The following is a 12699-nucleotide window of genomic DNA, read 5'->3' as shown; positions in this document are numbered from 1 at the left end:
CGGTTTGGGATAAGGAAAATTCTCCACTTTGCTTTGTATGCGGCAAAGTAACACAGCTAGATTTAATGGCTCGTTCAGCAGAAGTTTTTCTGTACCTTAGTATCTGCCTTGAATTAAATAGAACGGTCTCATCATCTCTGTTTTCAAGAAAACATTCCAAAAGGTAAATAGTGTGAGGAAAAACATAGAGATGTTAGCCAAGACCCATAAAAGAAAGAAATATACTTAAAGGGAAGCAAAACACAAAGAATTCATTGTAAATCTGTCAGCTGCATACATCTCATCATTTTGGCTTTGTCTTTCTCCCAGGCCTATTTCGAAAACTGGCGTGCTACATAGCCTAAGCAGAGTAACCAAATTCAGAGTACTGAAGTAAACATGCAATTATTGCCGTGTTTTTAAAATGGATATGAACGGTCTGAGGAGATAATGAAAAAAGAAGGAACCCAACAACACTTCAGGAATAGTGGCAAGGTGCTGTAATTGTCAGCCGATCAGACAAGTTGGGCTTGCTCTGGCAGAAATAGTCTTTCCACTGGTTGCAAAATATGCACAGCTCTCAAAGAAAACTCACAGTCCTTCATGCCACCGTTGGCTTTTTTTGTACAGTCGTTACTGAAGAAGTGTGAACACCAAATGTGTTGTCTTAATGTATTTAAGACATTGCTGGTGAAAGCATAAAAATCCTTACAAAGATGCAGCGCTGCAGTGGAAAATCAAACAAAATCAAACACAAAAGACTGAGAGAGTACATGCCATGTATCAGTAAGCAAAAGCTTAATCTTCACATAGTTCTCTGAAATCACAAGGTATCCAAATGCGTGCAAGGTTTTAAATAAATTGCAGGGAAAAAATAGGGTCTTGCCAGCTTCAATCTTCTTTTGAATGAAATCCACCATAGAGAAAGGAAACAGGCCGTGGTTCCTTCCTGGTGTCGGCCTCCTCATTAGGTTTTTGTTTCCCTCCTCCAAACTGGTAAATTTAATCCTGTAAGAAAACAATATAAATTATAATAAGTCTCATAAATTGCATGTTTTAATACTTTTTTACTTGGTAAAAAATAGGTTAGTCCAGAGCCAGTTATGAAGCCAGCAGCTCAGAGCAAAGGACAGACACCCAAAGCACGTTTAGAGCTGGTACCTCAGAAACACCAATGTTTTCAGGGCGGTTGCCTTAGTGCGACATATTAATCTATATTCATGTATCTCTGCCCCAAGAGCTAATCTTCAGAGGTGCCATCGGCACTCACATTCTCCATGGCAATTACAGGCGGCCATAACTAGACAGCTGGCTCTTCTAAAGGTGGTCACACCCTGCCAATGCAAAGGATGGTTGCTGAATGCTGGCACAGCTTCAGGAGTCTGCAAGCTCTTTTTGCCTCCTTTCTGGTGGAGTCCCTAGTGATCGCCCTCACAGCAGCGCTTGCAACTAGTTTATGAAAAGGTCTCCTCAGGTTTGCTCTTTGAGGAACCTCGGGGGCATGTCATGAACACTTCTGCAAACAAAGCCAGATCAGGGAGCTCCTTGTTGCACTGCATTTACAGGTATTCACCTTTATTTCCATGTTTTTCTATTAACAGGCAGATAAGTAAAACCTCTCCTTCCATATACAGAAAGTAAATGTTATCTCAATAGCTTTGCTTAACATTATCTTCCACACTGCTGATGACTCCTGTTTGTACAGGCTCAAAGCAGTGACTGGACTTGCAAGAAGGTGCAATGATGCTTCTGAGACTTACACAAAACAGGAGGCCGGCTGAGAATGTGGGAAGCATTACTTTAAAACAGAGCATCCAAACGCTGCAAGAAGAGCCAGGTGAAGGCTAAAAGGCAGCTAGATGGACTGGAGCCATTGGAAGGATTTTATAATTAACATATTTAACTCTTAATGAATGTCTAAGTAGAATTCTATGTCAAGTAATAAAGTGACACTTTCTGAGAAATTCTGTAGTTTTCTGAAGTTCAAAATATATTTGTTTTACAAGGTTTTTCAAGACCAAGGATTGTAACTACAGACCTGCTACATTTTTAAAATGTAGTTGCAGGAAGACAGTCAGATATGGAGGAATTTTAGCTCGTAAGAAAAAGAACGCTGAAATATTCATTGAGCATGGAACTGGTTTGTATTAGCATGTCCTAAAACTATTTAAATCAAACTGGATGCAGGTGCCAGTGAATCTAGTCTAGCCCTCATTTCAAAAGCAGGAGAAAAACAAGGCATCAGTTTTGAACTGCAGTTTCAAGCATAAAATTTTAATTGTGGCTTTCATCAAAACAGCCTAATCTCTACAGAACATCTAACTTCCATAATTTCCAGGGTTCCTGTCATGGTTCTTGAGAGCTCCTCTTCTGCCTTTTAAGCACCAGAATACCTGAGCCGGATTAACAAAAGCCTGTTCTTAATGATGCATGGCAGCATCTTGGGCCCTCCTGGAGCTTGGTCTACCACCTCTTGAGTCCTGGTTGGGTTGTTTCCTGAACGCCTCTGGAGTTTGTGTGGAATGTCTATTCCACATGAAAGTCCCACTTTCCCCAGGGTCTAGGAGCTTGGCTGAAGCACCATAAATCTTTTTCGAGAAATACATTACAGTTGACCCATTTAGCTTACCCTTCATAGGCTTAAAAAGAAAAGCAGTGTTTGGAACGTGCAGAGATTCACAACTGCTTAGTGGTGAAGCACTGTTGACAATATTCCCCAAATTCCACGTCCCCCTTCCTTCAAAAGCACTTTTAGGGATGACCTCTTTGGAGCTCCTTATGAAGAAGCAACCAGACTCCTGAAGCTCCTTCCAATGTTGAACTTGCATTTTACCCCACTGCCACCCACACTACAGCTGTGGAAGGTGGGCTTGCAGTTTAGAAGCTACATCTGCCCAGATCCAGAACGGCTGGCCTGATTTCAGCCTAAGCCCAAATTGCTGGAGTTCCAGAGACTGGCATAAGCAGCAGGGACATCTAGGATAGGTAACAAAATTATCTGGATAGAAAAAGCTCTGGATGGAGGCTTTTCCAAGAGTTACCAAGATGCTCAGATTTGAGAATAACTGCAATTACATTAATTACACAGAACTTTTCCTTTCTCAGGCAAGTGGAAAATCAATGGACCTCAGGACAATTTCTAAAGGAGCTGAGCATCACACTTCTCCCTGGGTTGTACTGCAATTTCCCAGTGACAATACTGCATTTTCTGGCTTCAAATTTGTTTCTGTAGGCAACGCTGATGACATGTTCTCCAGGGCAGGGCCGGGGCCATGAAACGGGGAATACCTTCATCAGAAGCTTCGCACTTCCAGAATCAAGCCCCAGAACATTAAAAGCTTCCTTAGAAATGAACAAACTGACAGCTGCTACCATTTAACACAGGAGAAAAAACCTTTGCATACTGGCAGCCGCTGCCAGCACCAGTGCAGACCAAGGGCAGAACACGGAGGACTAAGAAAGGGTAGCAGAGGTTACATAAATGTGCACGGGAGATTGCAAAGTTTTTTGCTGAACCCCATCTGTTTTCCTGCTCTGGCTTGGTATAAGGCAGCTGACAGTTTTATGATCACAACTCCACCAGCTCCAGCTTTGCTGTGTCCTGCTGTGCCAGTGCTGCAGCTTGGGTAACTGGTTTCCTGTGAAGCTGAGAGCCTGTGGAACGGTACGGTGGGCAACACTACTACCCACCTTCTGCATAGGCTCAAGATTTAGACTAGATCAAAAAGTAAACTCCCTGGAAAAGAAGGTTATTTGATGCCACATTTCCCCAATGGTTCTGGCTGGGAAAATCTAGAAGACCTAGTGCAACTGGAACTGGGGAATGGCTGGTGGTCACGGTCTCTCTGAAGCTGTGTTAAAACACACTGCCTGGCCGGTTTGGGAAGCCAGCATGCATGACAGCCCCCCACTGCTCATACCAGCACCCTAACAGCCAGGTTGTTCTGAGGCTGAACCCTCAGTTTTGGCTGCCAAGACAATGCTACTGTGTATAAAACCCTTACGTGATCTTTGACACAGTGAACAACCTTTCTAGGCAAGAGCACAGTCTAGACAAGATGGCCCAGCACCCTGTCCAGCTGCATCTTAAAAGTGTCCAGTGTGGCGGAGTCAACCACTCCCCTGGGGAGATTATTCCAGTGGTTGACTCTTCTCACTGTGAAAAATTTCCCTCTCATGGCCAACTGGAATCTCCCCAAGAGCAGCTTGTGTCCATTCCCCCTTGTCCTCTCCATGTGACTCCTTGTAAAAAACCCCAGCCTCTCAGCCTACCCTCATGCAGCGGGCTTCCCAGTCCTTTGATCACCTTGGTGCCCCTTCTCTGGCCCCCCCCCAGCCTGTCCACATCTTTTCTGTATAGTGGGGACCAGAACTGTACACAGGATTCCAGGTGTGGCCTGACAAGCGCTGAGTAGAATGGGATAATGACTTCTTTATCTCTGCTGGTGATGCCCTTTTTGATGCAACCCAGCATCCCGTTGGCCTTCTTAGCCGCAGCAGCACACCGCTCACTCATACTGAGCTGAGGAAATCCTTTCCCTTGGCCTCGGAATGCCCTCATGGAGTGCCAGCCTTCTCCTGGGCAATGGGGAACAGAGGTCTACCTGCCCCGAGGCAGAGAAAGGAACGGAACATGGATATGCCACTTGGCAGAGGAGCGCTGTAATCGCAGTGTGGTGGGACAGGAGACCTTCTCTTTGCTTGGGTTTTGTTTAAGATGAGACCATTGCCTCACATCAAGTAGACACACCCTCCCCTAAACCGAAGAAAGAGAGGGGTGTCTCTTTGTCCACAGCAGAAAATCCACAGTAAAACCAACACGAAATTTCAGATTGGTGTGAACCAATCTTTTTATTAAAAAAGCATTGTTTCTTCAGTGGGGCTCTTGAACTGAAACATCAGTTATTCACACAACCAAGACCCAAGGCAGGGCCCTCTACACAGTGCTGCCATTCAGTTCCCAGATGGCTTAGTATTCCACATTTGCATTTTTTTAAGATATATTTTAGAAAAACGCTTGCTTAGAATTTAATACATTTTCCTGATCATACAAATCAAAGTTTTGCCTGGTGACTTGGCAGATTGTGTTTATGGTCTCTGGTCACAGCTTTGCTTATAAAAGTGTAAATTGTTAAATGGAATATTTACAACTTGTGATTTCCCAAGAGCAAAATAGGGTTCTTTCAGATCTCCTTTAAAAAACAACAACAAAAACTGAAATGAAACAGCCAGCCTTAAAAATGAACTTGTATTTTTTCACCACAGGTCCAGGTACTTTTGGTTTTCATGACATCTTTACTAAACCTAACAGAAGATTACAAGCAAGTTTCTGATGTGCTTGAAATATCAAGTGACCTAAATCAAGTAACTCAGCTGTATGTTTGTTACCTAGAGAAATCATCTGCTGCATGCATCCTGCTCGTCCCAGATCCCGAATGAGATAAAACAAGGTATTAACCCACCTTAAAAATGGCAGAGGCCAACTTCAGGATGCCGTAGCTATTGATGTAACAGTAGTTCTGGGAAGGGATACTAAAGCTTGTAATTTAAACATTAATCATGCTCTCAAGACATGAGGCAGAGGAGGGTGACTAAATCCCAAATATTTTTCTTTATTTTAATTAGTAAAAGAATGTCCTTTCCTTTAAAAATGCAAATCACCAATTCAATGCATGCTCCTTTTGGCAGCATCAGCGTCCTTCCCTAGGTGCTTTTAATTTTGTATAAATTATCACATAGGGCAGAGCTGTGCTCCTGCAGAGTCCTTAGCATGTAAAGCACACTCAGACTGCAGGTCTATTTCTGTTGCAGCTGATTTAGCATTATTATAAGAGTATTCATTCTACAATGCCAGATTTAAAATAAAAATGTGCGCTGACGACTGGAGATACTGTATTCTCTATGAGCTGAAACGTGGGGGTATTGAAGATCATCAACAATATATTCCTTCTGCTTCTCCCTCCACCACACATGCACACACCACACATACAGTTCATTCTCTCTAAAAAAAGTATACTATTAACAGGTGATTTTTCCCCCCACCTTTTATTCCTACACCTGTTAGAGAAGTCATTTTAAAAAGCCACCCAAACATTATCAATACTATTTGCACTCAGATAATATCTACATGCAACTCGTTGCTATAAATATTAATTAATTGGATCACCGATACCCATAATGCAACTTTATTTTGACCTACATGCCCTATGAACTAGATATTTTTTGGATTCAATTTTCTTAAAACCAACTGTCAGCATCATGTGATGGAAGAGATGAAAAATGAAAATGAGCGTTCCCGCTGTGCAGGTGAGTGACCTGTGGGAGACAGCTCTGCCTGCTAGGATTTTTACACGTACCATCAGACACAGACCAATTGATTAGATCATCTTATACCCGCCACCAACTAGGCTCAAGAGACTAATTAGAGAGAGTACTGCCTGCGCAGGCACCCCATTGACACCTAATTTGCTCAGCCAAAGCCTTTGGGGAGAATGTATTATCTCTGCAGCTGCACTTCATGCATTTCTGATTTGAGGCATAAGCAAGGAGTACTTCTTCACTCTTTTGAGCAAACTGAGTATATAAGCCCTTAAGTGCTAAATACAAGCAGACAAATTAAATCTGGCCGGCCTCCCATAAATTTTTTTCCCCCTTCAAATATATGTACACCTATATCTGTGCATACACATCTTATTTTATATCTGTGTCTGTAATACACGTGCACAAATGCAAACATACAAATAATGTGTATGGATGAGTCTGAATGCGCGTGGAAAGCATAAAGACATTTCTATAAACATATGCTTTAAAGTATGCAATTGTCACACCGTATAGAGTACTCTCTTTCATACAGAAGCTTTACTTCTGTGCCATTTAAAAGAAATGCAATTGTTCTAATACATAAAAAATAAATGCAACGTTGTTAGCTCAGGCTCTGAATCACCCCACGGACAAGGCTCAATAGACTGCTGCCTGTAAAGTTGCTCTGCGTATCTTCAGAGCTGTTAGTTGAAAGATTATTTCAGTATACAGCCTAGCTTTGCTGAAAGCTTTTCTTCGATGGACTGTACGTTGTTTGTGGTTTCCCGAGAAATACTGTTCACTAAGGCTAAATACAAGATTACTAAAATTGCTTTCTGCTGGGCTTTAGTTTTATCTAGTTGCCCATGCCCCAAAATACACAGAAAAGGCAAGACTTAAGGCTGTCATAAAAAAATTATTTGGAAAAAAAAAAATTGACACTAGAAAAACTATGATTTTTTTGCAAGCTGAGAAGGGTTGGAGAAAATATTTTCTGCTATAGGCTGTTATGTGATTCCTGAACTCAAACACCTTGTAACACACAGGAAAATGGTGGATTTGCATCACTTCTAAAATAGCACTGGAACAAAATATCTTCTCTGTGATGTGGCTACAAAGCAACTTTCAGGAGTTGAATGAAGCTGAATCATCACAATTTAACTTCAGCTTGTGTCAAAGCCTATGTTGACATGGTCAGTTTATAGCATCAACTCAGGATCCTGCACCGCCGTAACTAAAGAATTAATGAAGCCTTAGCTAAATATGTGCAAGTTACCCGTGTGGCCAGAACGTCAGCTGTAACCTCCTTTGCTGAGTACACAATGAATGCGACTTCCAACCTTTTTCCTAGGATGAGGCATAACTTAGTAGAGAACATTCTCACCTTCCTCCCCTCACACAGGCCACATCTTTTCCTATTCACTTTACATTTGTTTAGCAATATTTAATCTCATTTAATGTTTAAATGACACCCCTGGATTGCCTTGGCAAAGGTTGGTCGTTATTCTTTCACAGATGCAGCACCGTACGGGATACTTACACATTATAAGAACACCTACATCAGTCATTAGAAGTAAACCACAGTTGACAAATAAGTAACAAAGGCTTTACTGATTAATTTTTTCCTGCTCTTTTTCTCCTGTCTTAGTTACTGCACCGGTATTCTTATACAAACTGGATTTCCCAGACTCTGTCTTCAGTGATGGAAATTGTTGTATATTCTTCTCCATAGTCCTACTGTATAAATCATAATACACGTTGCATATGGACACGTTCCTGTTTTAAGAATTCCTCTTTCCAGAAAGAACTTCTCACAGATGGACTTTGCCTCTGAGCAGAGCACCACAGCTCCAAATCAAGGGATTTGCGTATGGGAGGTGACTGCAGTTTCAGGGTGGGTGTGAGGCAATGACCCTAGAAGAAGTGAGTGCTAGACAAGTACTGTAAATTAGTCAGAAAATAAAAAGTTAGAATAGTAACACAAATATAAACGGAATGATTTTATGAGTATATGTACATTCAATAAGTGATATAACCTTTTAAAGCTGAGAGGTCTGTGGCACAGTGGATATGGGGTTGGAAAGCAGAAACCAAGATTTTGGCTTTGCTACTGAATGTGACCGTAGGCAAGTCACTGTATCCCCCTGCAACTCTGTTTTGCAACAGGGGCTCTGTTTTATATCCCAGCCTCTGGGTTTAAAGTGTCTCCCAAAATGAGTGCCCAATTGTAGCTGGAGCCACCCATAGTTCAAATACATAAATACAGTTAAATTTAACAAAAGTGCAATATTAGATCAGCTGCAAACTTTGGAAGTTGTTGAAATCCTTACTTGCACTGTGAGTTTTCCAAATTGTACCTTTATGTACAATACGAGTCCAAAATGAAAGTCCTACATCACCTAGGACTTTGTAAAGATGCATCCAACAGTCCAGTGTGGAAGGCTGATTCTGAAGAGCCAGGAGTCACCCTTCAGTTATACACCAGTTGCTAAGCAGCATATATGCGTATCAATAATTGCAAACCAACCGTGCATACTTTGCACACAGGTCTCTTCAAAATATTGTAATGAATTCCTTCATAGTGTGTCTTGTTAGGAAAAAAACCTAATACAAGTCCTGATCCTCACTGTAATATATTTTATTCCCAATATTCACTTCCAATGATATTTGATAACATGATAGGTTTCACGGTTGATTTGTAGGTGTACCTTTAACTTTTGAGTGGCTGTGGTAACTTCCAAATTAGTTTTCTCCGAGTCTTTCAGCAAAAATTCTTTCCTACCCTAGCTTCCCACAGCTGAAGTTTTCTCTTTGAGTTGAGAACAAAGTCCACAAAGCCTTTTACAATTACCATTTGAATAAGGCTTCACATGAAAAATGGCCAGGACTGAATCTACTACATGTCTTCTAGTTTTCGAGAATAAAGCACAGCCCTCTGTGAGTGAGCTCTGGGAAAACTAATACTTCAGACGAACATACTACAAAAATAGCAGTGTTATTGAGCTGAATATAGTTTGCAAGCAAAGCCATAGAAACCTTATTAAAAACAAAAAAGCAAGCTGAGGATTTTGGTACACATCAAGACCAGAAAAATATTAGTGCTACTTGTTTGCAAGAACGTACTTCTCAAACCTGACAAACAGCCAAATCCTTACAGCTTCTTACACCCTCCTGGTTCATCTTTTCTTTTCCAAAGGCTTCAGGATTCAGTATGTTATTTATATTTTTAATGACTTAAAGATTTGTCTCCTCTGAAACTGAATCCCTATAAAGGCATAAATTTTCACTTGTGATTATATCAGTAGAAAAACCGAGGGATGTAACTCAAAGATTTTCTAGATTCCAATATGCAAGAAGCCCAAACAAGTCTTCCCCCTGATTTTTTTTTCCCCTTTTTTCTGATTAATGTGCTGTGTCTAAATTGCTATGCTTCTCACCCTAATAACTTGCAAAACAGCCTGCCAAAGAGGAACTGGCTGCACATGAACCAGAGAAATGCTGTCTCCCTGGATCTCTAATGAGAGAACCTAAACCTACAATTTTTGCCACTGTCTGACACAATGGGATCCTTATCTCAGCTGTAGCACCAGCTCTCTACTCTGAAACGGGTAAGTAAATGCTATGCCTGAACAAAACTTGTATGTGGCTTAATTAAAACATCTGAAAGAAGAAAAAAAAAACCCCAAACCCGAGCCTATCAGTTATGGTTGCATAGAACTCAGAAAAGGAAATACCTGTTGGAAGATGATATACAGCCATTAATGCCGTGGTTAACAGGTTTGTTACTGGTTTGAACCCCGCTCTGGAGAGAAGGGGCACCAGGAAGAGCTGGTGAGAGATTTCCTCATCGCACTCTCTTGCTAAACCAAACAGCCCAGGGACTGGAGATTCAACTTCAAGCAACTGGGTGGAAGTGAGCTGAGCTGCGGTACCCTTCCACCATGTCTCACCTTTGTGGCAGAGCCAGCTTAAGAAATCCCTGCCCTGCAACTTCTGCCCCTGTCACTTGTCCTGATAAAACCATCTGTCAGACTCCCTGCACACTGGATCACTGAAAGTATCAGAAGTGGGATTATTTTTAATGTACATCTTCTCAGTGATCCAGTGTATATCAAACTTACAAATAGTTGCACCACCTCAACTAACAGGATTGGAAACCGGTGAGGGAACAAGAAGGAACTGCCTGGACAGAGCTAGGCAGAAATTTATCACGCTGGTTTTGCCTGCAAAAGACAAAAACGTGGAATTACATCCTTCTTTTTCATCAACCGCAGTTCCCCAGTGCATTCCTCATAACAAAGCTTCACTTGCTAAAGTCTGAAGCCACTTCCCAATTCACAAATGGCTAATTATTTTCAGGTATCCAGAAGCACAGTGAAATCTGCCTTAGCTGGCCACTTAGGGGAGCAGACAGAAGTTGTCGCATAATGACCCACTAATTAAAAAGGAAGAAAACCATACTTAGAAGATCTGGGAATACCCGTAAGATTGCCTAATAAGGATAATCTCCTGTACATGTTTCAAGGGAGCAGCAAACAAGAGATGGCTGAGAGCCCATGCCTCTGACTGAAAGTTCCTTGGATTTTTTTGGTTGGTTTTCATTTTTTAGCAATAAAAATATGTTGGCCTGCCAACATGTCAAAGAGATGTTTAACAGTTTCTGAAGCATCAAGTCATATTTAACCAGAGTTCAGAGACTCTAGAAGGGATAGAAAAGCTTCAGTTTCTTTATAGGCCTGTATCTAGCTTTGAATGAAGAATACAGCCCTGGAATTCAGGGAGAGCAGATCAGCTCTGCCCCAATCCAAATATCATGAATGAAACTTATTGACTGCCAGGCTCAGGACTGATGGTCACTGTTATTTAACAGTACTATTTATCAACTCGAACCTAAGCATATTTCTTCTGTCTGAAGCACAACAGCTGACCAACTCAAAAGCCAAATGAGATGATATGCTTGACCATCTCCCTCCTCTCCCCCTCCATCTAATGTAACAACTAAATAAATTCAGAGAACTTACTGGAAATTTATTCCTGTTTTTCCCTGTCATGGTTTTTATCCCCAAAGCAAAGTCTGCTGGAGAAAAAGACAAATGATAGACTAAATGCCTGCTAGATGAGTCATTAGCATTCACCTCCTCCTGAAAATTAAGCACTGCTTCATGCAAAGATTAAAGTATCCACAGGTACTTAAAAATAGGACATATTGTATACATGTGATTGTTAATATTAGCCAAGTTACTTCTTGAGAGGTAAGTGCTCTTGGAACAAATTTAATGCTTCTAGTGTAATCAGTGCAAAGTAGCTATGGGATGGTCTTGAAATGGGTGTGGACCATTTGCTAGTTGGCTAGCAGAAACAAAGACTCCTTGGAACTCAAAGATGCCTCTGCAAGGGCTCACAACACTGTAATCTATCTTAGCCCCCACAGATAAATGCTGAACATTAAGAAAACAAAGTGCGAATGTTTATCATTACTAAAAACATTGCAGTAGCCTGAAAGTACCTACAGGCAGTTTGGAATTAAGTTATGTTTGTTAGTTCTTTGGAGAAGAGAGAATGAATGTTTAGATGGAGAAGGAAGAAGAAAAGGGGATGGGTAAACTAAGAAAAAAAATCCATTTCTCACCTGTATTTTTATTTTTGTTAGTGTTTTTCCTAGTTGGTTTTTTTTTTTTTTCCCAAAAGGAGCATACTTTTCAACCCAGAAAAGAATTCTTTATTAATCTGGAATGTGGAGTTATGAATGCCTTTGTTTTAGCTTGACAGAACAGACACCATTGCAGTCGCATTCTGGATAGCAAAGATCCTTCGAGCTAGGCACCATCTGGTTATACATTCTATTTGCTGCTGTGGCTTTTCAGAGACTGAGCATCATGCCAAAGTGGTCATGTCAATTAAAATACATTTTTTAGGACAGCACTGCAACCCTTAAGCACACATAAAATTAGACAGAATGCAGACCTCACATGCTGAATCAGAAGAATCTTTCCCGCAATTATAGCATATTAAATTAATGGCAAGTTTAAGTAATAGATGTATTTAAATTTTGGAATATATTTCCAAATACCATTGTGTCCAAAGCTCTTAGGCTATGTGTCCACCCATACCGTGAGTGACGTACAATGGTATTGACAGAGAGATTGGGAGGTCTTTGGAGCTGGCCTTTTCAAGCCTGAATTGTTTTCCAACCCAACAGTTCTCAAGACAAGATTGGGGCACGGGAGAAAAAAAAAAAACAGTTTAGGAAATGCAATGGTGTCTATATGGAATGCTGCTCGCCTCCGTGCTCATTCCCTATAGGCTCTGCTTACCTATACACCTCCCACTTGGGATTCTTGTTGAAAATCTATGACATTACAAATAGTTACTGGCAGCTTCAGGCCAGCTGTGTTTTTCCCTGCCAGTTCCATTTTTACA

General features: G+C 41.1%; 1 protein-coding gene across 1 annotated transcript in view; it reads right to left on the bottom strand.

Moving 5' to 3' along the window:
- Positions 1–952: 952 nt before the first annotated feature.
- The window catches only part of CDK14 (cyclin dependent kinase 14), a 316876-nt gene continuing 305129 nt past the window's right edge, over positions 953–12699 (bottom strand). Inside the window, exon 14 of the mRNA XM_035897109.1 lies at positions 953–987. The gene's annotated coding sequence lies outside the window, so the exon portion shown is untranslated. The remainder of the gene's footprint in view (positions 988–12699) is intronic.

The sequence above is a fragment of the Egretta garzetta genome, unplaced genomic scaffold, assembly GCF_000687185.1.
Source record: "Egretta garzetta isolate BGI_Z169 unplaced genomic scaffold, ASM68718v1 scaffold30, whole genome shotgun sequence".
Classification (NCBI taxonomy): domain Eukaryota; kingdom Metazoa; phylum Chordata; class Aves; order Pelecaniformes; family Ardeidae; genus Egretta; species Egretta garzetta.
This window is presented reverse-complemented; position numbering and strand designations above follow the sequence as displayed.